The 25,859-nt window shown below is 38.6% G+C and overlaps 1 protein-coding gene across 5 annotated transcripts in view; it reads right to left on the bottom strand.

Annotated features, from left to right (window-relative positions):
- grik5 (glutamate receptor, ionotropic, kainate 5) overlaps positions 1-25,859 on the bottom strand; it is a 245,682-nt gene that overhangs the window by 135,199 nt on the left and 84,624 nt on the right. For 3 of the 5 annotated variants that reach the window (XM_088326779.1, XM_088326775.1, XM_088326778.1), the window contains exon 4: positions 17,737-17,820. The exons of the other annotated variants lie outside the window; for them this stretch is intronic. The gene's annotated coding sequence lies outside the window, so the exon portion shown is untranslated. The remainder of the gene's footprint in view (positions 1-17,736; positions 17,821-25,859) is intronic. 5 annotated transcript variants of the gene reach the window in all.

The following is a 25,859-nucleotide window of genomic DNA, read 5'->3' as shown; positions in this document are numbered from 1 at the left end:
TGTGATGCAGGAAAATGAAAAGTGGAAAACAGTGACACCAAGCATTAGGTCAAAGAAAGAAACAATTGCGAAATAAAAAAATGATGACGGAGTGTCTGCCATCGAAGCGCAGCTGGAAGGTAAATTCATTGGTTCAAAAATGTTATATTTTTAGCTTTTTACCCTTTTAATAATAATAATAATAATAATCATTTCCTTTGTATTGTCATTCTTTGTAACAATGTACACAGAACTAAATTAATCTGTATTAACTACATGCAAAAATAGCATTACTGAGAAAAACACCAAAAACAGTTGAGTTTTGAAAACAATAGTATTTTTAAATCAATTTATTAGTATTAATACCCCATAGTGAGTTTTTCGAAACAATTGCTTATAAGCGAATACATAATTAAAACATTTTCCTTGCAATAATGGAATTACAGTTTATATTTCTCACACAACATCTGAAGAATTCGCAAGAAATATTAACGAAAAATTATTTCAAAATGATACCGCACGCGATAATGCCTTACAGTATGTCAGTATGGCCATTATCACATGCTAAGTATGTAGATAGTTAGGTTATTATCGCATGACACCAGTTAAATTATGGCATTTGAAATATCAATATTTCCAATTTAAAAAGTTGGTAAATGTAACTGAGATGGTCTTCCTAAAAATTCAGTAGTGCCATTTTTACGAGGGTCAAAATTAAAAGCGCTGTCGTAAGATACAATAAACGGTGTAAAAAAGTTATATTTTTAGCTTTTGACCAGTATATTCATATTTTTATGAACGACATCATGAAACAGTTATCGATGTTTATGTGTATTAATATTTTGAATTTGTTTTAGTGCGGGGCGTTTTGGTTGCTTATATTCAATAAAAGGCCTATACATATCTTGGGAACCTCCGCTACCGGACTTCCTGTGCGGAGTTTGTATGTTTTCCCCGTGCTTGCGTGGGTTTCCTCCGGGCACTCCGGTTTCCTCCCACATTCCAAAAACATGCATTTCAGGTGGATTGGCCGGTCCAAATTGTCCCTAGGTGCGAATGAGCGAGCGAGTTGTCTGTCCCTGTGTGCCCTGCGATAGGCTGGCAACCAGTTCAGTGTGTCCCCTGCCCACTGCCCGATGATTGCTGGGTTGAGCTGCAGCACCCCCGCGACCATACTGAGGATAAGCGGTGCAGCTAATGAGATGATGAGATGATATATATAGAAACGATCTGCCAAATGGACTAAAAACTATTTAATGGTCATTTTTATTTTAAAATCATTTTTTGTTCTATTTATCATTTTAGGGAAACAATATTGATATGAAAGTGATTTAAAATATTTTCCTTTTGTGTTTCATTCTCTTTCTTTGTTTTTTTTTAATAATTTTCCCTGAGTCGAGCAGCAAGCAAAAAGTAAAAATATACATTAAAATGAGGCAAAGAATATTGCAAAAATATACTCGAAATGACGAAATAATCTGCCAAATAAACTAAAAAAAAATCCTCGTAACATGTATTGATCAATTTTATTTTGACGGCATTTTCTTCTTATTTTTAAAGTACTTTTGTTTGGTATTTTATTTTATTTATTTTTTTTAATTGAGATTTTTGGAGCAGCAAACAATGATTAAGAAAATATATTTAAAAAAAAGACAAAATATTGCAAAATAAAACTAAATTGCACAAAAAAAACTATGCGTGAATGCTTCAGAAGCAAAATCCCGTTTCGAACCCCGAGGCACAATTCTCCAATAACGGCGAGGAACATTCAGGCATGAATTAAACAAGATAATTACAACATTTCCCTCCATTTCTCCGAATTGGTTTTATTATGCTTTGAGCGTCCAAATGAAGCCATTTCCCAATAGCAAAAACATTGCATCCGCAGAAGAGATAAGACCCCTACTTAGAAAAATAAGCAAAAAAAAGCTAAATAATAATAAAAAAAAAACATGCTTATGCAAATGCACCATTTGATTGTTTCAATTAAAGCCTTTTCAGTTGCCATAAAGTAAAAAAGCTATTTGATGGAATCCACCAAAGACTAGGAAAGTGGGGCCTATCAAAAAAACTCCATTGGCCCCCTCCTCCATCTACGTAGAGGATGTCAAACTCCTTTTAGATCAGGGGCCAATTGGTAGAAAAAACACGCTCATAGGAGCCAGAATAGTAAATTAATGGCTTCAAAGGTGTTCAGGCTTCACAGATCCCTTAACTGCATGGGTTGTCGCGACACCAATGAGGACACAATTCTGGAGAACTCTCTCCATTGTTGGCGTTTTCTGGCCAGTCCATTCCTTAATGTTGTGGGCCCAGTTCTTCTGCTGGCCCCCTTGGACTGTGCCCTGGAGAATGATCTTGGCAAGTCCTGATGATCTTGTGACGTGACCATACCACTGCGCAGGGCTGTTGCTAGCTATTTGGATGCCCTAAGCACAAATGCTTTATTGTTCCTGGTACTATTTTTTTGTGTGTAACGTATTTATTTATTTTTGAATACGCACACTCATTTTGGTAAGGGGCAGTCGTGTGAGACTCGCATCCAATAGGCCAGTGCGCCACATGAGCCGACAAAAAACAATTCGAACCAAGGAGAGTGCGCCCTTTAAAACAGTGTGCCAAATGGCTGTGGAAACATAGTACAATAACGAGCTTTTTTATTTCAACAGTGACTACCGGCAATCAACGCATGACCTTCATCTCGGTTCTTTTTGTTGTTTTCTTTTCTCTTGTTGCCGTTTCGAGGCCATGTTCGCACAGGTGTTGACCAAATTGCGAATGGGGCATAATCGAACGTACCACTGGGATGGGAGGGGGGCACTATGAGACTTTAGATAGGCCGGGGCACCAAGCAGATTCACCCCTATACTCTGGAAATTTGGTTTATGCTGCTTTTGTATTTTTTAACCATATTAGTGCATATGATCAACATTTTTAACACATTACACTTTTTTTTTCACGACTGTGATTTCTTTTGGTGCCCTCAGTGGGCCCTTGGTGACCTACGCAGTGTGTGTTTGTGGGGCTAGGGCCCTGGATCTACGACTTGAAGCAAAAAGGCCCATTCCCTGGATCGACATTAACACCGTACAGTGGTACCTCTACTTACGAATGTAATTCATTCTGGGAGTAGCTTCGGAACCTGAAAACTTCGTAAGTAGAGACGCATTTTGAATGTAAATGCGCTAATCCATTCCGAGCCCCGCAAAAGTATTTTTTTAATAAATAATAAAAATGCATCAGAACATGAGACGTACATGTTAAAATGAGATTACTGCACAATAAATAGAGGAATAAATAGAGGAAATAATAAAAAAAAATGATCTTTTTGCCTCGCATTTCTTTTAAAACGGATAATGACAACGGAAATGCTCAAGGCAGACATCATAATGAGAGATAGCTCGACTTCTCAACACTTTTTCAATGTGATTTTTTTCACAAATTCCGAGATTCCATGGAATTTTGGTAAAATGTCTTTAATTTGCAGGGACAACAGCCTGGTCCTGAATGTTGACAAAACTAAAGAGATCACGTGTACTAGAATGACAATAAAGTAGATCTGAATCTGAATCTGGGCTGATTGAATGATAGCTGCGTCCTCCTCGCCGCCATCTTTCCTGAAGGCCTCCTCCTCGTCTCTGAACTGTGACGGTGACACGAAAAGCATGCCGGGATTCAGGCAAACGAACTCTGGAAGGGGCTAATGGTAGCTCGTACTGTACTTTTGACTTTGTATCTTGAAACGCCTTTGTAACTAGAGGCAATATGTTCCCGATCAGGTACTCCGTAACCTGAAACTTATGTATGAAACGTATGTAGAGACGTTTGTAAGAAGAGGCACCAATGTAGTAATTAACACCGACGCGTCTACGGGTGAGTGAACGTGCCGTCCTAATTATTGTGTTGAGTCGGCTCGTCGGTTTGCGGTTCGGGGACGCAATCGGCACGGATCTATCTGTGGCTGGCGGCGAGGAGAGAAGCAAAACAGAAGCCGAAACGAGCACTCTGCTTTGCGCGAGAGCAAATTAGAGGAGATGAGGACACGGCGCGAAGAGCTTCGCTCTCACTCAGCAGTAATGCAAACACAATCTCTGCGTGATGGCGGAACGTTATCCTTTTTGCCGACTTTTGTTTACTTAAATGACAAGAGAAAATGCTGACGCAGCTGGTAGGAAGTGGAAAAGTACTAGAAAAAAACTGAGGTAAAAATGTCAGAAAAATAGCAAAAATAACAAGCTAATGGTAGGTTTTATTTCCCCATGATGCTATTGTTTCCCTGTTTGGCCCGGAGATTCAAAAATATAGAACATCTTATTTCAATGTAGACTACTTTTTTTTCCGTAGTAGCATTTAATAACACTATTTTTAGGTTGAAAATGTTCTACAAAATGTTACTGTATCGTAAACCTATGGAAAAGTATTAGTATTTGCATGATAAATTGGATATACTCATGTATGTATTAGGTTATTTTGTCATTTATTTGCTGTATATTTTGTTTTGCATTTTGTCATGTATTTAGGTATTTTGTTATGTATTTGTTTTTGTATTCTGTTGTGTATTCTGTCATGTATTTTGTAGTGTATTTTGCTATGTACAGTATATGCTTATTTTTTCATGTATTTTGTCATTTGTCTTGTTGTGTATTTTGGCGTGGATTTAGGTGTTTTGTCATATATTTTGTTGTGTATTCTGTTGTGTGTGTATTCATGTGTTTTGTAGTGTATTTTGTTGAGTACGGGATTTGGTTATTTTGTAATGCACAGTATTTTTCCATGTATTCTGTCATGTATTTGGTCATTGTGTCATTTGTTTTGTTGTGTATTCAGCTATATTGGCATTTATTTTGTCATGTGTTTTATAAACCGTCAGTATTTGGGTACACAACATCACCCTCCGTTTTGCTGAAGATATTTTGCAGAATTGACAGTAGACCAACCGGAATTTAGAGATCTGGTCAATCTCCTGGAAAAGGCATTAAGCCAGTATGGCATGGAAATCGGCACAGAAAAAGCAAAAGTAATGACCAACAATCCCTAAGGTTTTACCACAAACATCACCATCAACCACGGAGACCTTAAACCCGTAACACAATTTGATTATCTTGGAACTGTCATAACAGAAGAGGGGTTAGAACCAGAAATCATGGCCAGGATAGCTCAAACCACAGCCGCACTTGCCAAAGTTAAACCCATCTGGCGGGACAAGAACAGAGCGCGCTAAGCCACACCCACAGTACTTACGGTATTCACGCGGAGCAAATAGGGTGGCCGAAACCACAGTGAGTGACTCTTTAGTCGCTATTCCTGATAGCATAGCCATATCATGTCTTTCTTATTATGCAAACGTATCTCAAAAGACAGTAGAAAAGGGTCTTAAATATTATATACAAAGTCATATTCATGGCATCAAGGCGTTGAAAGACGCTAATAACCTTGTATTGTTGGCGATCCATGAGGAAGTCATCAGCCCCCAAACCAACTTTACATAGAAATAGATTCAGATTTGTCTCTTACTGTAAATGTAAAGCAGGGTATGTACACGTTATGGCTTTCTCTTATAACTGACCTTAATGAGTTTTTAGATTTATCACCTCGCTCTTATTTCTTGGTGCATCTAATGCTAAAAAAGAAACATGTTTTTTCAGGGCTGTTTTTACAGATAACTTTATAAGTTCATAACCAGACCGGACCCATTCTGGAAATCTTTTAAGTATGTCCAGGTTTCTATGTCATTCTAATATACCAAATTAACGTGGCACGAAGGAGCTACATGTCTGTGAGGCTGATAGGATGCCGTGTTGAAACCGACCCAACAGAAGCGTAAATATCAATTTAAAAAATAAAATAAAACACTTATCGTAGAACAAATAACTTTGTTTTGGTTCCCATCAGTCAGCTTCACATTGAGCATGCCTTTATCCACTTCAAACACTTCTCCAAATGAGTTTTTGGCTGAGGAAAAGGGACAAACCTCACCCACACTCATCGTTTCGTAAACTTCTGATCAAAGTTACAAGTTCCCCAGACACATCGTTGAACCATTTTTCATACAAAACAAAATACTTACAAATGTTTCAGGGTACAAACCTAATCCCAGAATAAAATAATTTGGGCTATACAAATAAAAATGACTTGACTTGTAAGTAGAGGTACCACTGTACATGTATTGCTACGGCAGTCGTCATCTTCACTTGCTGATTGGCTGAGAAAAAGCGCTGTCGGATATGATAATTACAACTTGGGCCACTCTCCAAACAGGACCCTGTAAATACTACTCACATATGCTCATATGCTTTGATTTTTTTATCTTCATGGCATGTTTATCCTAGAGTGTCGGGTTTCATCTCATTGTAAAAGACCTTCACTACGTTATCAAAGACAATCCTAATACAGCGCTAATTCTTGAAAATTAAATTCAACAACACCGTTGTGGGTGTATACAAGGATTCCTTGGACACAACACGAAAATATGTAAGGACATTTAATCCTCATTGAAATAATCGACCAGCAAGGAACAGTATCGGCGAATTGTCCTGGGACTTGATGGATGACCGATTGCTACATGAGTTAGCATTCAAACTAGTGAGCAAGTTCATGACCTCAACAGAGGCAGGGCCGTCTTTTTCCCCCCTGGTTTTATTTTAGACGATCGTACTTTGTCACTGCCGAAAAGAGAAAAAGGGGAATGACTTTCCTGCTTCCGCTAAGGCAAAAATGATTTCATCAGTTTTAACTTTTCAATTGAACTGCCTCGCCGCTATAACTCGATTACACGACAGAAAACGTTAAATAAAAAGCGGGGGGAAAAACATAAGGGCATATTTTATCATGCTAATCCCGAGGCGCTGTACTCATATTCCTCATTTTCACAGTTAATGGGGACTCAAAACCCTCGTGATATGCAAAAATGTGAGGTAGACCAACCACTCCGCAACACACACACACAACATTTTTTTTTTAACATGCGCTCTGCCAGCACCCACTCGCAGCAATAGTCAGGATAACGGATCTCGGCTGCATGGTTGCTGTTCATTCTAGGCGGTGAGTACCAAAAAAGGAGCCGCCACACATGGCAAAAATTTACCTCCTTTGCTCCCAGCTCTCACTCATAGTTGACCAGGGTTGGGTAGGGTTACTTTAACTGGATTACTTTCAATTACTTTTGGATTACTCCAATACCAAATATGCTAATAAAAGACAAAAGAAACTAAATATGAATGAAATTATGACTCACAACACATGGCAAGCTTTCTCTCCTGGCTTTGATCTCTTTGATCTGCGGCAAAAATAACATAGAATGCGACAGAAAAAAAAATGAAAATAAATCCAAACAGCTTGCCAACATCATTTTTGCCGTTCTGTGTGTTCCGTTACTCCCCAAGCCTGCACAAAATTTAGTAAATGTATTCAAAGTGCGCTGTGCCGGTGATCGGGGATAACGGATCGAGTAAAATTTTCCTCACAGCGGGCCTGCTCTGTGGCCCTTGTAGATCATAAATGTAAATAGTATGTAGGAGTCTCATCCACGTATGGGAATTCAATTCACCAAGTAATGTCTCTCCAATGCCAACTGCATTAATTCAAGAAAGCCGCATGTTAAACAAGAAGCAATCAGTCTCAAAATTGTTTTGTTTTTCAGGGCGGGAGGGGCAAATGATAGATATAGCAGTTTTAAAAACTCCCCCGCAGTTGGGCTGATGTGAAAACACAGCCAGACGCTACGAAAATTAGTAGCGTGGTGACACAGGGATAATGGAACCGAGGGGGGATGACGACGAGGGCACAAAGAGGGCACAAAAAGGCTGCTAGGCAACAGATTGACCTTCGCAACCATGTTACTAGTCGCGTTTCACGGAAATATAAGTTGTGACATGAGGAAAAAGGATAATTTCACCAGGAGTAACGTACGCTGCCATATTAAATAATTACCCATTATCTGCACCGCTTATCCCCAGTAGGGTCGCGGGGGAGCAGGAGCCCATCCCAGCTGTCCTTGGGCAGTGGGCAGGGTACACCCAACTTTTTCGACACAAAATTGTCCTTATTATCCGATTACTTTTTTGAACAAAGATTTACCGCACTCCAAACTTTTCGTCTGGCAGATCTGCCATTGGTGTTTTGGTCTCGCGGTTCGAGTTTTCTTCTGTACGCCGATCTCTGCAAACGAGATCTCGTTGCTTCGAGATTATGTCATTGTTGTGGTGGTTGTCGTCAAGGGAAGGTGAGGGCTAAGTATGCCTCCGAAAAAACAGTTAGTATTAGGTGAAAAGCAACAGTGTCAGTAGTAAGTCGAAACATAATGCAGAAAGTGATAACAGCGGCAATAATTCCGGCACGAAAAAATAGTGGAGAAATTCTTCGGCAGATCGCGGAGGCAGTAAAACACTGTTGAAACGAACGATTCGACGAAAGAAAATAAACAAAAGAATACTCCTAACAAGAAAAGGACTTTTCTGCCAAAATGGACTGAATTATATTCCTGGTTATGCTATGAGGAGGATGATAATGGATTGGACCTTGAGAAGGCATTACAACTGTGGCGGGACAGCAAACCACGAAAAATATATGAACTGAAAAATCTGAAGTGATAACTGCTTGGTATTCCCAATCAACTGTGGTGATTAAAACTGCATGAATATATAGATTAATATTTTAACAATATTATTTTGCAAAATGTACAAGATTGTGAACTGAAAAAACTGAAGCGATAACTGCTTTGTATTACCAATTAACTGTGATGATCAAAACTGAATGAAAATATAGATTAATATAATTATTTCAGCAATATCATTTTGTATAATGTACAATATTGTTGTGAACTGAAAAATCTTAAAGTGATAACTGATTTGTATTGTCAATAAACTGTGATGATTAAAACTGAATTAATGTAAAAAAAAAAATGAAAAATGCGGAAAATTAAAAACATTCCTCTCTCTACGAAGACAGTGAATTAAAAAGCTGTTAAAATGGCCACCAAACAGCAAATTAAGGACATTCAGCGCCAGAATACTCAATAGTCTCTGATGAGTAATGTGATGAGATGGATTTCTTTAAGTCAAGTCATGTTTATTTGTGATGCCTTGAATCACAATAAGTCCCAAAGGCCTGCACAGACCACAGATTATTGCAAACCCCAGACTATTATTACACCATCCCCTGATCTAAAACCTACAAAAGGGCAAGGAAAAACTCAAAAACTTCAACATGAGGAAAATGAAGAAACCTTGAGAAGGGACCGCACATGAGGTCATCCCCCTTCCAGGATGACCAGGCTGCAACAGATGTTGCAATAACAAATAATACACAGATATCGTCAACTGGATATATAGGTCATTCAGAAGCTATAGAATAGAATTTTGTTTTAAGCCTAGATTCAAACAGTTCCACATTCTACAACATCGGGGCCCGAATAGAGAACGCACTCAGACCTGTGGTTCTCTTCTTGGCTGTTGGGTTCAAGGCAACGAAACATACTGTAATTAAAATATATTTTAATGAAGTTAAACTTGAGGCGGTATCCTACAACAGTGTAGCCACGTTGTACATCATTATCCAGAGGATGCGCTGCATCCAACTTTTTCATTTTGATGGTAGGCTAACATAGCTAACATAGATACATACAGCAGGCTTTGCATGATAAGGCTTGCAAAAGGCTTTTAATTTTCTGGGCAAGGGACAAATTTGTTTTTTGTTTTTGGTCCAATACGGCTCCTTCAACAATTTGGGTTGCCTACCCATGGGCTAAGGTTTGGAAGCCCTGATTACTAACAGTTATTTACAGATGCTCCCCTACTTACGACCATTCGACTTATGTAAAACGGTATATATGAACATCTTTTTCGGGATGTCAAAAAATATCCGGACATTGCGGTAACTTAGATTTTGTATTGTGTGCCCCTTTATCCTAGAAAAGGACATTACTGTATTTCTTCTTTCCTCCGCTACCAGGGTGTGGCGCTGTGAGAGTCCCCCAGCATTCCACCCCGAAGAAGGAATCCGCTTCCTCATCCTATCCATCCATCCATTAGCTGCACCGCTTATCCTCAGTAGGGTCGCGGGGGTGCTGGAGCCCAGCCTAGCTATCTTCGGGCAGTGGGCAGGGGACACCCTGAACTGGTTGCCAGCCAATCGCAGGGCACACAGGGACAGACAATTTGCTCGCCCATTCATACCTTGGGACAATTTGAACCAGCCAATTATCCTGATATGCATGTTTTGGGAATGTGGGAGGAAACCGGCGTGCCCGGTGGAAACCCACGCAAGCACGGGGAGAACATGCCAACTCCACACAGGAGGTTTGATCTCACGACCTCAGAACTGTGCCGCTAACCATTGCGCCGCCATGCTGCCCTTCCTCATCCCAGTTCGTGTGTAAACATTCTGTACTGTATCTCCAGCACGCTAAGAACTTTGACATTTTTATTGTTTAATATCTCGTGCATCCTTTCAATATGGTTGGTGTGAAGTGTAAAGAAGAGGTGAGCCATTTTCTTTTGAAATGAAAGTGGAATAAGGAAGCTTGATGCGGTTGAAAAAATGGTTAGGTCACTTCTTTTAAGCCACTCTCTAACATGGAGGAGGACCTCTTGAAGCCCATCTTCCAAAACTAAGTTAAACTTAACTTTATTTATCTTTATAGAGCATTATTTCATGATTTTTTTTTGTGCAGAACAATACAGGTTCTTTATACAAGCCTTAACATACTTCTTCTATTCCTTCTATACCTTCTACATACAAAATATAGCACTGAAGCAACTTATGAACAAATTGAACTCACGAACGATCGTCTCGTTCGTAAGTAGGGCAGCGTATGTATTTGTATTTGGATATTTGCATTGGGTTTGGTTACTGTACCGAAAACTAAATGGTAAAAAAAATTATGACCAATGGAAATGAAGTGTTTCTGTTTCCTACATTTTTATTTGAAAATGAAGGAAAACTGTAATTAGATGCACAAGATTGAACATGTTTAAAATTACATTTTTATGGTAGCTCCAAGTGCATATAAAATCGTTCTCGAAACCCTAATTATGAATCATTTAAAATGTCTCACTGTAGTGCTAATATAAAATGTTAATTATACACATTAAAACAAGCCATGAAGATAATACCTGATGGGACGCTTTTGAAAAAAAGAAAAACAATGTCTGTGGCAGGTTTATGCCTGGGTTATTTGTCATTTTCTCCGTGACAAGATCGGGTTCGGGGTCATCGACAAGTGGGCGGGGCTTGGCGGCGAGCCTCGCTACGACATCGTCAAAATCGCCTGGCGTGACAAACGATAAATCGTCGCGGGGCCCGATCGGCTCCTCGGGTCAATATTTAACGTCCGATCGGCCGTCATATGTCGGAACGCCGGCTCGGCTATCAAAACATCCGCTGGATCGGCATTCTCTTATCGGGTCGACATTGAAGTGTCGGGAGGCCGATTTCAAGGCGATAGTCTCTTTTAACCCTCAAAAACCCATCCATCCATCCGTTGTCTGAGCCGTTTATCCTCAGTAGGGTCGCGGGGATGCTGGAGCCCATCCCTGCCATCTACGAGAAGTGGGCAGGGGACACCTTGATCTGGTTGCCAAAAAAATCGCAGGGAACACAGAGACATACAGTCATTCACACCGAGGGACAATTCAGACCGGCCAATTCACATGCATGTTTTTGGAATATGGGAGGAGATGCAAACTCCACACAGGAAGACTGGTTGCTGAATTTGATCCCATGCCACCCTGAAGAACCCATGGCTCATAATTATATATGTGTATAATTAGGAATCGACTGATATGGGTTTTTCAGGTAAACTTTGGATTTTTATTACTAAGAGGAGGCCGAAAACTCGATTTTCTTTTGCTGTAAAAGCTTAAAAATTGGCGCAATAATTTTTTCCTCCTGAAAAAGGAAGAAAGAATGTTTGTTTTAAATTAATAATAACAATAAAATAAAATAAAATTTAGAATAAAATTAAAATACATTTTTAACAGCTTTTTGCTAAAAAAAATATCAGTACAAATATAAATAAAAATCCTGCATTTTAATTTGTATTTTTCTTATTTTACTAGAATTAAATATTTACTGAATATCGCAGGAAAAGTATTCCTGACATAAGCAAAATGTTCGGTTTTAGAAGTTTTTCAATTGACTGAAAAATAGAATATTTATAATATAATATTTAGTATACTAAGTAATAAATAGATAAAATTGTACATTCAAAACCAAACTTTAGCAGGACACAGACTTACCATGTGAGGAAAACATCGTTGTAGGAAAAGAAAATTAAACAAAAGAAATTATATTAAAAGGAATTATAAGGTGTTTCTAAATGTTAACACTACAAACAAATTTAATGATTTTATTTTGATAAAAAATGCTTATAATTGCCAGTATATATAACGGTGAATTCCTGTATTTCATCTCGTAACTTTCGTGAATTCAAAGCCCGATTTGGTCATTTGGGCATCCCGCCACCATTTTTCCTAGCAAATGCGCCATCGCTCTATGCAAATAGTCGCTAGCGTATGCTAACAGGAAACATCTGTCGGAACACGTATGCGGCGAGTGTGTTTTAACGCGAGATTAGCATTTGTTTTGCTCCGTTGTTGGCTAACCGTCACCCTGGCTGAACAAACGCATACATAATTCAGACGGTTAGCAGCGCCAGGCGGTCCGAAAAAAATCAGGAATTAGCATCTGCCGTTAGCTTAGCTCGATCGGATTCGACGTTTCACAGAACGGGTTTGGTTTGATGGCTATTTTCAGAGGTTAGCAGTTAGCGCCACTTTTTGAAACGCGTTTTTTTTCAAGACGTATTGAAATATATCTATTTTTTAAAAGTACATGCACAAAAAAACATGCAGTAGACCCCGGGATATGGCGACCCCGCTTTAAGACGTTTTCTCTTTATAGCCCCACTTCCCCTGCTCTACAACATCCACTCCAAATTGTTTAGCATGCCTAAAAATTGAAACTTAGCTGTGTTTGTGCGTAAGACGAGTTACGTATTTTAAAAGCCTGTCTGATTTTAATCAACATCATGTATGAAGCTGATCTGCTATTGGTTTGCATCACAGCAGGATTTTAACATGCTATTGGCAAAACTACCTCCCACGATGGCTTTTTCTTTATTTAGTTCAGGTTCTATGTGCTCCGTAAACAATTTGCCATACGATATTGCATTTTTTGTACTGTATTCATTTGCTATGGGTCCCAAGTCTTGCAGAGGTTGTGAAAGGGAGAAGAAAAGTATGATAACCATGGAAACAAAGCGCATAAATTATTTGCTTTCAATAGGTCAGGAGTGATTTAACATTTAAGAGATTACAGTAGACCCCGGGGTACGGTGACTCCGCCTTAAGGCATTTTCACTTTGTGTGGAATAAGAGTCTTTTTCGGGCCCGATTCTACAGACATCAACGACAATATATTTTCTGTCCCTCCAAAATAAAATTCTGACTTTGCATTCTTCGTGCGTATGACAAATTACGTTTCCGAGATCCCTGTCTGTTATTGGTAAACATCATTTCAAATACTGGTCTGCAATTGTTTAGAGTCATCATGAAAATACCAATGTGCCTTTAGCCAAACTACCTCCCACTTGCTCTCTCTTTATTCAGTTCAAAACCAGGTGCGCTGTGAAATAATTAGTGAGTAGGTCCGACACAATATTGATTAGTTTGTTCTATATGTATTCCTTATGGGTCTTGCAGTAATGCTAAGGGGAGAGGTATAAGAATGATAACCATGGAATCAAAGCGCATGTCCAGTATTATTATTTTTCACAGAGTCGACCCCATACAGTGACCCTGACTTTTTGTGATGAAGGGCCATACAAATAAACATAACTTGACACCTTTTCACTTTACTGTGTGGAATAAGGTTTACTCACTATATTACATCAAGGAAAAGCATATTTTCGCTAACCATGGACACGAAGTTTGCAAAAAATTAATCGCTATGATGAAGTTGCATGGCCATCACCAACGGATGATGAGGGCTATTGTTATAAAAGAGGTTACATCACACCCTAGGGAAATCAAATCTTATTGATTATTTACAGTAATATTTAATTTAATAATTACGCATATTCTCGCTCTCTCCCTTGCTTTTTATCTCTCTCTCTCTCTCTCTCTCCCTCTCTCTATCTCCTTTCTCCTTCTCTTTTGTTATTTCTCTGTCTTTATGTCTCTCTTTTTTTTCTTCTGTCTCTCTTTCTACCTCTTTTTTTCTCTTTCCTTTTTCTGTCTCTCTTTGTCTATGTCTCTCTCATTTTCTCTCTATTTTTCTCTTTCTCTCCACCTTCCTCCTTTTCTCCCTTTCTCACACGCTATCTCTTTCTGTCTCTCTTCTCTTCCTTTCTTCCTATCATTCTTCCTACCGCCAGAGGGCCCCAACCGTGTTTTTGAACTTGGTACTGGGTCCAATCACGACACATCTGTGCTGAATATCCTGAACCCTGTTAAAAGTATATTTTGTGGGTTCCTTTTTGTTTCTTTTCCTCTGCAATTGTCATCCCAGTTTTCATTTCATTCCCACCATCGTACTAGGTTTAATTTGTTTTCTGTTATCTTTGTTACTTTGCATTTTCCATTTCCTTTGATAGGTTGTGTTTTGTTTGGAAATTTCAATTTTTTTTGTCAACTTATGTTTGTTTTTTTGTCAGCTTGTACCTCATTTTGTTATTGAATGCATCCAATTTTTTGAGCACCACTGCTTCCAGTTCCTGCTTCCCCCACATGGGTCCATAATCCTCTTTTTCTCTCTGTGCCTCACTCTCATTCTTTTTTTATTTATTTCTAGCTGTGTCTCACTCTCATTCTTTCTTTACTTATTTTTCTTTGTGTCTAACTCTCTTTTTTGAATTTATTTATTTCTTCCTTCCACTATTCCTGTCTCAACATTTCTATTTCTCTGTGTGTCTCTCTCATTTTTCTGTGTCTCACTTTTACTATTTCTTTCTTTTCTCTCTGTGCCTTACTCTCGTTTCTTTCTTTCTTTCTTTCTTTCTTTCTTTCTTTCTTCCTTCCTCTATCCCTGTCCCACTCTTTCTTATTCTGTGTCTCACTCTTTCTTTACTTCTTTCTTTCTTCCTTCCTCTATTTCTGTCTCATCCTTTGTTTCTGTCTCACTCTTTCTTCCTTCCTCCATCCCTGCCTCACTTTTTTTTATCTCTCTGTGTCTCACGCTCATTCTTTTTCCTCTTTCTTCCTTCCTTCCTCTATCCCTGTCTCACTCTTTCTTTTTCTGTGTCTCACTCTTTTGCTCTTTCTCTTTATTTCTTCCTTCCCTTATCCCTGTCTCGCCTTTCTTTTTTCTGTATCTCACTCTCTCTTTCTTTCATTCTTCCTTCCTTCCTCCATCCCTGTCTTACTTCCTTTTTCCTCCTTGTGTCTCACTCTCATTCCTTTTTTCCTCTGTCCCATTCTTTCTTTCTTTCTTTCTTTCTCCCCGTTTCGCTCTTTCTCTCACTCCCTCTTTTTTTCTGTGTCTCACCCTTTTTTTCTTTCTTCCTTCCTTCCTTCCTCCATCCCTGTCTCACTTCCTTTTTCCTGCTTGTGTCTCACTCTCATTCTTTTTTTCCTCTATCCCATTCTTTCTTTCTTTCTCCCCGTTTCACTCTTTCTTTCTCTCAGTCTCTCTTTTTTTCTGTGTCTCACCCTTTTTTTCTTTCTTCCTTCCTTCCTTCCTCCATCCCTGTCTCACTTCCTTTTTCCTGCTTGTGTCTCACTCTCATTCTTTTTTCCTCCGTCCCATTCTTTCTTTCTTTCTTTCTCCCCGTTTCGCTCTTTCTTTCTCTCACTCTCTCTTTTTTTCCCCTCTACTAGTCCGGCCCCCTTAAGAGTGTTTTTCTCCCAAGCTAAAAATGACTTTGATACCCTTGCCTTAATACTACTTACAGAAAGAGTTTATTTATTTGGATGTTTTTATCTGACATAGGTTTCTCTCCCCCTCCATGAGAGCATTTCACTTTGCGATTCCCCACCGCAAATCACAGAGCGCGTGGTGTACTGTACAATATGATTCCATGCTAATTAGCATGAAATGAAGAGGTTTATAGGCTTCCGGCGGAATAGGATGTGACATGATGACATTTACAGTATGCGCCATTAATAAAAGCCATTCTGAAATGATTAAAATGTTGGCACACCTCCAATCAAGTCGGAGCATGTTTGAGGCAGCATATGTTGATTAGATTCCAATATTATTAACTGCGATGTGTTTAATCGGCTGTTACATGACGGGGCTAATATAAGCGGCAAGGTCATAATGAATATGTTAATCGATACAAATGGCAATTTAAGCGTTCTTTTTGACATGTTTTCTCAGAATTGTACCTGGAGGACTTGTTTACTGACTGACATTCAATGAGTAGGGGGGTATTGCCACATTGGTCGGATATTTTAATCAATTTAAGTATTATTTTTGTTATTTTAGTGTGTTGTGTTTATTTTGTATTTCCTTTATTTGAAAATGTAAAAATAAATTGATTTTTTTCAAATGTTATTCTTATTTTGCATATAATTCTAAGTAATTTCTTGAATAAAAATCGGTAATCGTTAAAATGAAGTATATAAAATGTAAAAAAAAACAACTTTAAATTATATACTTGATTTATTTTAAACTTATTTTCCCAATCTTTTTCTAATTATCCTTATATATTTCCCAAAATGACCGATAATCTTTGAAAATGAAGTCTGTTGAGTGAAATTAAACTTGTAAAGCTTAAAATTATTTACAAAAAAAGAATGTTTTAATTTTCTTAAAATTGTTTTTCTTATTTTATTATATTCTAATTTATTTATTTAAACCTGAAACAAATTAAAAATACAGTATTTACAGGAAATAATTTTGCCTCACTGGGAGGATATTTAGCCCAATTTAAGTAGTATTTTATATTTAATACAGTTTATATTTTGCCATTCTAATTTTTATTATTATTATTTATATAACTATATTTTTACTATATTTTTTAACGTGTTTGTCTCAAACTATCAAATTCAATCCCTAAAATGAACAATATTGAAAATGTATACTTGAAAAATGTCAAGAATGATTTCTTCAGTAAATTGAACAAACTGTTAAAAACGTATATTTTTGATAAAATAGAAAATATATTTCAAAACATTATAAAAAAAGGATGACGTTCTCATATTTCGAAAAATAGAAATTATTTTATTATAATAAAATGTTCAATAAAACTGAATCTTAAAATGAAAAGCCATATTACATAATTGTTTGTTATTGAATGAATTGTTTTTTTACTCAACAAGCTTTTTTTTATATCAGGGTGTGGTATGCTGTGCGCAGAAACTCATCAACACAGCCCAGAAAATCATCAGTAGCTCTCTTCCCTTGTTTTCTTAGCAAAAGGCTGATCACTTGAGTCCTATCAGTCTTTTTTGTGCTATATAGCAGTCATTTTCGCTTCCGCTACACAAACATATGTAGCTGTCAAACATTACACAGTGTCCCTTTAATGGAATTAACATTTTAACTGCAGCCAATTCTCAAGGTGCTCACTATTTGGCGAGAATAAATGGCAACCTCATCTCTCAGTCGCTATCTTGGGAGTTCATCTGTTCATTTTACAGCCGTGGGTTGGGGGGTCAGGATAGCCGGTTCTTTTTTGCACTGATGGTCGACTTTTTCTGAAGTGCCAGGGGGTTTGGATTTAAAGTTGCCCTACATTTGGCTCGTTGCCTTTAAAATGCAGACCGTCAGGCTTCGCTATCTCTCGGAAGAAGGGTAACACCCCTGCGTGTTTACCATAAGATCCTGAAGGGGTTCGTCCTGCCATCAGTTAGTGCCCTCAAACACCAGCGCTCTTGGATCGTGCAGCAGGACAATGATCTGAAACACATCAGCAAGTCCACCTCTGAAGGGCTAAATATAACAAATAAATGTTCTGGAGTGGCCAAATCAAAGTCCTGATTTAAATGAAAAAGTGAGATGCTGTGATGTGACCTTAAACAGGCAATTCATGCTAGAAAACCCTCCAATATGGCAGATTTTAAACAATTTTGCAAAGAAGAGTGGGCCAAAATTCTTCCATAGGCTTGGGAAAGACTTACCAATTATCGTAAACGTTTGATTTCTATTATCGCTGCCAAAGATGGGGCAAATACTTATTCTGACAGGTTTGGAGTTTTTTTGTGTCATAATAAATTGAATCAACTATTCAAAACTGCATTTTGTATTTCCTTGGGTTGCCTCTGTGTGTTATTAAAATTGGTTTGATGATAGGAGACCTTTGTGAGTGATAGATATGCAAAATTAAAAACAGAAATCAGGAAGGGGTTTAATACTTTTTCACAACACTAAAAATTATATTTTATTTTTATATTTTTAAATCCGATTATAAAGCAAAAAAATAATTCCAGGAAATGTGATTTTAACTGGCATGTTTAGTGGTTGACTGAGCTTTTACAACTTAGTAAGAACATAGTTATGACGAGGTCTGGCTCATGAGGACACTGTATACCAACAAGAACGATGATCAGGTAATGAAGGTTCTGTATCTAAATCAGACCAGGAGGCTTCTTCTGCCACTGATAACTATGGAAATGAATACTATGTGAGAGGCATGGGCGCCATCAGGGTGTAGTTGCCCAAGACACACCACAGGAAGCGGTGCCCTGACAACCCTGGCGGTAAAGGGAACATAGTAACAACATGGTAAAAGGTCTGCATTCATATAGCGCTTTTCAAGTCACTGAAGACCTTCCAAAGCTCACCCATTCATACACACTCTCACACACCGATAGCAGTGTCAGATATGCAAGGAGACTACCTGCATATCGGAGGCATTTGGGTTTCAGTGTCTCGCAGAAGGACACTTCAAGATTTAACTCGTAGGAGCCGGGAATCGAACCAAGACGAGCGCGCTACCTCCTGAGCTACTTTTGCCTCATAGCAATGACATTTTATTCTAGAAATGCATTTCAACCGGTGGCTCTTTGAGCTAATCAGTAACAAAAAGTAGCATTAAAAAACATTCCCTGCTTCTCTGTTATTACAGTATTTTTCTGAGATTTTTTTGAGTACAAACCAGTAAAACGCTAACGGGGCTAGCGTTTTTTCTGCCAGAATGACAAAGTAGACAAGGGACGACAAACAACAGCGAACGCTGATAAATACAGTGTAAGGGGCCCTCAGAGGCAGTGTGGGAGTGTGAGTAAGTGAACGCACCACGAGGGGGAGAGAATGGTGAGTGGGTGGCCGAGTGGATAATTCTATATATAATGGTAGCGCTTCAGGAATAGATCAGAGTTATTCGCCATTACCCAATGTCAGCAGCTACCTGTCACAAAAACATATTAGCTAGGAAAAAAAGGTGTGCAATATGTACTAAACCTCGCTAATCTTCATGCTAAACGCGGCTAACGTACCGCAAAGGGCTTCGGCGGCCTGGGCTGAGGCGATAACGGCGAGCAAACAGAAGAAAAAAAAACATTTTTTTGTGTCCGGCGTACATGAAAAGATGGGCAATAATCAAGTCCGAGCACACGCTCGACGTGCAGCCGGGATCTCCACAAACAAGCGCTTCGCTTCCTTAGATGTTTCGCTCGACTTGTTGCCGGTAATTTTAATTAGTGTTTGTGTGTAATGTAAAGAAGTCCCGCCCACAGAGTAGTAACTATAGAGAGGGGGAAAAATATAGTGAACCCCTTATTTATCGCTGTTTACGTTTTAATTAATTTAAACTTTGCCGTGTTCGTTCAGTCACGTCTCTGAGGGGCCTGTCCCTTATTGATCGATGTCATAAAATTGCTTTTCTGCTGTTGGATCAAGGCATCATGAAAATACTCGTATGCTATTGGCTAAACAATACCTTTCTGTCTCTATTTAGCTGAAAATCTCGTTTTTCCTAAAGACTTAGCCCGTCGATGCAATACATTATTGCCCACGTCTGACATATAACTTCTTCCTAAATGGACAAAGGGTCCAAAATCAAATCCATATTTTGTTATTTTGCACTATTTTCTGATATAATTACAAACTTTGAACATTACCTTTAAAATATTGCCTATCAATCCTATTATTCTTGTTTATTTTTGTTATTGTAACATCCATTGCAGCCTGGTCATCCTGGAAGGGGGATTACCTCATGTGCGGTCCCTTCTCAAGGTTTCTTCATTTTCCTCAGGATGAAATTTTCCTTGCCCTCATGTAGGTTTTAGATCAGGGAATGGTGTCATAATAGTCTGTGTTTTGCAATAATCTGTGGTCTGTGCAGCCCTTTGAGACTCCTTGAGATTAACGGCTATAAAAAAAAACTTGACTTGACTTGACTATCTCTTGGAGTACTAGGCCTACCCTACTTTGTAATCAATGATAATAAAGGGGATTCAGTATCACGTTTCTACCACTTGTGCCAGGGGCGGTGTTGTGCCTTTATACTACCATGTGGATAAAACAACTACCTAATGTAATCACACTATCAACTCTAACAGAAAAAAACATGAAAGGCTACATGCCACAAAGTGATTAAATAAAATAAACTAATTATATTATTTTATCCCAAAGTTATTATTTTAAATTATTTTAGAGTTTAGTGGCTGCCAGCTAAGATAAACAAAAATCTAGGTTACGATGCAATTTACTGCTCGATACTTTCCCGTATGATAATCACTCTTACTAAATTATTACAGTTTTGGAATTGGATTGCCTTGCACGGAACCGGCATTATTTATGGCTACGAATTCGTCCAATCACAGACAAGATGTTCGGTCAAATTCCGAGCATGTGCAGCTGACTTTTAGAGGTTTGTGTTTTATGGCCTCTCATTAAGCTTGAGAACATACACACGCGATTGCGTGGATTGCATTGAATAAGAATACAAGCTGCAAGTAAATCACAGAAAAAAGCTCGTCCCAGAAGAAAACTTTGCTTCGGGGAAATCAAGAGCCAACAAAAATAGCACAGATGTGGGGAACAAAGTTGATAACCAAACTGGGTAGCAGAAGATAGTTGGTGGGATGCATGGTGAGTAGTATCTATAGAGGGGGTAAAAAAAATACAGTGAACCTTCGTTTATCGCTGCGTTGATGTTTTAATTCAAACTTTGCCGTGTTTGTTCATATGTAGAGTTACATCTCTGAGGGGCCTGTTTCCTATTGGTCGATGTCAGAAAATTGCTTTTCTGCTGTTTGATCAAGGAATCATGAAAATAGTCGTATGCTATTGGCTGAACAATCCCCCTCTCTCTCTCTGTTTAGTTCATTCTTGTTTGTACTTTAAATATTAGCTAAAGCTCCCAAAGACTTGCAGTCATTCCTTTAAATGTATTTATTTAAAAATCATATACATGTATAAGAGTAAATCAGTTGTACTTACTATATTATTTTGTTATTTTAATATTTTCGTTTGGAGTAGCAGTGAATTCAAAGGCATTAGCTAATTACCATAGTTTTCTCTCCCCTGCTACAATGCTATTTCACTTTATTATTCCCCACCTCACAACAGATTAATTGTGTATCCTAGGGTCTACTATACCGCCTTGTAATGCGGAGGAGGAAAGGAAATTATGTAAATTCTTCAGGCCAGCTTGTGTTTGCACCTAGAAGACAATCTGCTGTCTGGACCACACTGTCCCCACAAGACACCTGGCAACAAGAATTCTTATAAACACTATAGGAACCCACAAAGTGTGTGTTTGTGTGTAAAATGCCTGCTAATACCAAAACAGCCTGAATAAATATTCACTCTTCACCAAAATTTGCATTCTCCAAAGATCCACGCGTCCTCCGCGGACAAATGTTCGGACGTGTTTAAATGTCGACAAATATCTCAGACGTCCCTCGACAGATTGTTCAACGTGTGTGCAAATATGACGTTGGCTCAACTCTCAGGGCGCATCTTGCAAGACTTGGCTCGTTTTATTTATTATTTTACTTATTATTAGGAAGGAATTTGATAGTTGGAAGTTTTGGCCGCAAGTTGATCAACAATTGACAGGAAGACATGTGTCGGCCACTGTAATATCGTTTTCGTAATGTGTCTCATCTTGAAATGGGTAGAAAAAAAATGGGATGATCCAAAAGAATTCTGTTTGAATGATGTATGAACTAGTCTGCACCCGTTGACCAGAAGGATTTATGATATGTCATAGAAGGACACTACAGCAACAAAAAAAGCCAGACAAAACAAGAAAAGTCCAATCCAAACAAGATAAGACAATACAACACCATACAAGACAAGGCAAGGCAAGACTAGTCCAAACCAGACCATAAAGGACCAAACAAGACAAGATAAAACCAGAAAAGACCAGACAAGACAGAATAAAACCGACAATACAAGGTTGTAAGTTCTGGTTGGTCATGACTAGACAATATAAATACAAGACCAGACCAGAAAATAACAGATAGGCAAAACAAGACCAGACAGGACAAAACAAGACAAGACAATACAAACCCAGAACAAACAAGACCAGGCAAAGCCAGACAAGTCAAGAAAAGACCATACAAATACACAACCAGTCCATATGATACCAGACAAGAGCAGATAGGCAAATAACAACACCAGAAAGACAATACAAGACCAGGCCATGTCAGAAAATAACCCTGACCCTAACCCTAACCATGCAAAAACAATACCAGACTAAACTAGGCCAGTGCAGAGCAGAATAGGCAAGGCCAGACAAGACAGGAACCGACAAGATAATGCAAAATGGGACAATACAATAGAATCAATACAAGACCAGGCAACGCCAGACAAGTCAAGACAAGACAATAAAAAAAAAGAACAGATAAGAAAATACAAGACCTGAAGAGACAGGACCAATTCAGATAATCCAGTACAAAACCAGAACAAACAAAAAACAATTCAAGACCAGACCAGAGCAGAGCAGACTAGGTAACAGATGAGAAAAGAGACCAAAAGAGATGTAAGAAAGCCAGACAAGAAAGTACAAGACCAGAACAAACACTACAAGACAATACAAGGCCAGAACAAACAAGACAAGACCAGACCAGAAGAAACGAAACTAGAGTAGACAATACCGGGCAATACCAAACAAGTCCAGACCAAGCAGACTTGGTAAGACCAGACAGTAATATACAAGACCAGCCGATAATCACCTGAAAAGATAATACCTACACAAATAAACAGACAGACGCAACAAAATCGTAAAACTAGAGCATGCATTAACATGAAATACTTGAATAAAATAAAAATTCCCTAATGAGGTAAACACACTAATTAAAATCAGACGGATCTATTCCAAGGGACCTGATTATTACTTAAGTGAAACTGCAGCACCTAAGGAAATGACGCTCCCTAGCGATCAAATATTGTTGCCGAAACTCATGTTTTGCCAACCCAGCACACTGGGAATGTCACGACTAGGGCAGGAGTCGAAACGCCGCCCCTTTGACTCCAAAATAGCCAAATACAACGGGCTAATTGCCTTCTTTCGCTGCCGCGTTAACTGGATCAAAACCTGAGTATGGTTTTCGATTGGTAAATGGTCGGGTGCTTTACCACCCTGCCGCAATAATTTCAAGATTGCTGGTTGTTATAAAAACAACTGAAAAGGGCTGAGCAAAAATGGCACAGAAAAGAAAAACATATTATGCAGATTACAAGCTGCAAATATTGAAATAGGCAGCTAAAAACGGGTATCGAGCAGAAGAAAGAATTGAAATTGCAAATGACGATGAGTCTGACGTAAGCGACGTAGAAGAGGAAGCGGCACATCTTCTACCTCCAGAGTTAGGGGAGTTGTTTAAAATTGACACGGAAGATGAAAATTTCATTGGATTTAGTGATTTGGAGTGAAACTGATAGTTAGGTAGACTTGTTAGCATGTTCTTTAGGCTAAATCTGAATAACTCTGTATATGCTACGTCAAAACTGACATGACCAGGTATGTCAGTCCTGTAACGTTAGCAAACCGTAGACTTATTCAGCCAGTTGTTATCTATTTTATATTTATTTTAAATTGTATTTCAAGAGATGTATTTTTGGTGTTGGATTTTATCAAATATATTTCCCCAAAAAATGCAACTAATACTCCAGGTGTGACTTATATGTATTATTATTTTTTTTTCTTTACTATGCATTTTTGGGCTATTGAGACATATGGTCCGGAAAATGCGGTCGTTGGTTTTTGGGAAAACTTGTATTCGCATCAGCTATGTAATGGTCAAAGTAATGCTTCAAAAGAGTTAGTTTTCAAAACAGAATCCATCCAGTATCTGTACCGTTTATCCACAGTAGGTCTGCGGGGGTGCTGGAGCCCATCCCTGCTATCCTCGAGCAGTGGGCAGGGGACACCCTGAATCGGATGCTAGACAGTCACAGGAAAACACAGAGACAGACAACTCACTCGCTCATTCACACCTAGGGACAATTTGGACCAGCCAATTAACCTGACATGCCTGTTTTTGGAATTTGGGAGGAAACCGGAGTGCCCGGAGGAAACCCACACAGGCACGGGGAGAACATGCAAACTCCACACAGGAAGGTTTGATCTCATGATCTCTGTGCAGAGATCCTGGGGGTTCATGTTTCAAGCAGGGTTTGGCCACCAAGGTAGTTAGTTTTCAAAACCTTCACCTTCAGGTTTCTCCTTCAGACTAGTTGGTTCTCAAAACTGATTGGAGTTTCAAAGTATGGCCTTAAAAGAGGTTTGTTGATCTGACAAGCTAATTGTTGAAACAATGTCAGAAATTTGATACAGGGTTGGGGTTTTGAGAAAAGTGGGATTGACATCACAGATTAGAGGGTTAAGATTTCTAAGTAAGAATTCAAAGCAGTGTTTTCCTTCAAACTAGTTCTAAACATAATCCTAATTTGTGAAAAGGTTTAGAACCTGGAAACGTTTTTTTGGGGATTAATTGGATTGACGTCAGGGATTCAAACATTAAGGTTTCAAAGTAAGATTTAAAAGCAGGGTTTGGCTTTCAAACTAGTTAGTTCTCAAAACTGAATCCTAAACAGGGTTCCAATTCAAACACTTTTTAAGAACTTTCAAAGCTGAGTTTCCATTTTATCCAGTACCTTTAAAAAAATGGAAATACAGTGTGAATCATGTATTTTGCATGTCTGTGATTTACATATGTGATATTTAATCTAGTGTGTACATGTATCAAGACATGTAATTTTTAGATCTTGAGTAAATTGAGAATATATTTGTCTTTAAGATAAGTCTCTCCCCATAAAGTTGTTCAGTTGCAGGAAGTTCTTCCCATTAAAATTTACCACAGGAAAACGCTACCTTTTTTTTGTTCATGGCTCATTATAAATGTCCATAATTGATACATTATCCTTATACTTAATACACATTTCATAGTGTCCTGTTTAGGTGTAGCATGCACCTGTCATCTTCGGTGTTACCCATCGGGGGGATGAAGCCATACAAACTAATACCAGCGGCCGTCACTCCCGAGGAAAGAAAAATTGTAAAGGCAAGGCAAAGCCACCTCAGTAATTTTTAAGCAGACCTGTTGAGGAAAATGGCAAGTATTTCAACTATTTTCAAGGATTTCCAGTACCCGTCCTAAAGTGGATAGTTCTCAAAACTGTGTTGCGGTTTTCAAAAAATCTGTGATCGACATCAGAGACTCAAGAGTTGAGGTTTCAAAGTAGGCTTCAAAGCAGGGTTTGACATTCAAACTACAGTGGCACCTCTACTTACTGTACAAATGTCTCTACATACAAAAGTTGCAGGTTACAAAGTACCTAAGCGGGAAAATATTGCCTCTAGTTACAAATGGTTTCAGGATACAAAGTTAAAAATACAGTACAGCACGTGCTGCCATTCGCCCCTACCAGAGTTCTACTTGGCAGTCCCGTGCGTATGCCTGAATCCCAACATGCTCTTCGTGTCCCCTTCCCCGCTCTGTAAAAAGTCTACTGTATGGTACCACTCCAAAAAGATATTCACT

Source organism: Urocampus carinirostris, chromosome 2 (assembly GCF_059441175.1).
Source record: "Urocampus carinirostris isolate Australia breed hairy pipefish chromosome 2, RoL_Ucar_1.0, whole genome shotgun sequence".
Lineage (NCBI taxonomy): Eukaryota > Metazoa > Chordata > Actinopteri > Syngnathiformes > Syngnathidae > Urocampus > Urocampus carinirostris.
The sequence above is the reverse complement of the archived record's forward strand: the minus strand, read 5'-3'. Positions and strand labels throughout refer to the sequence as shown.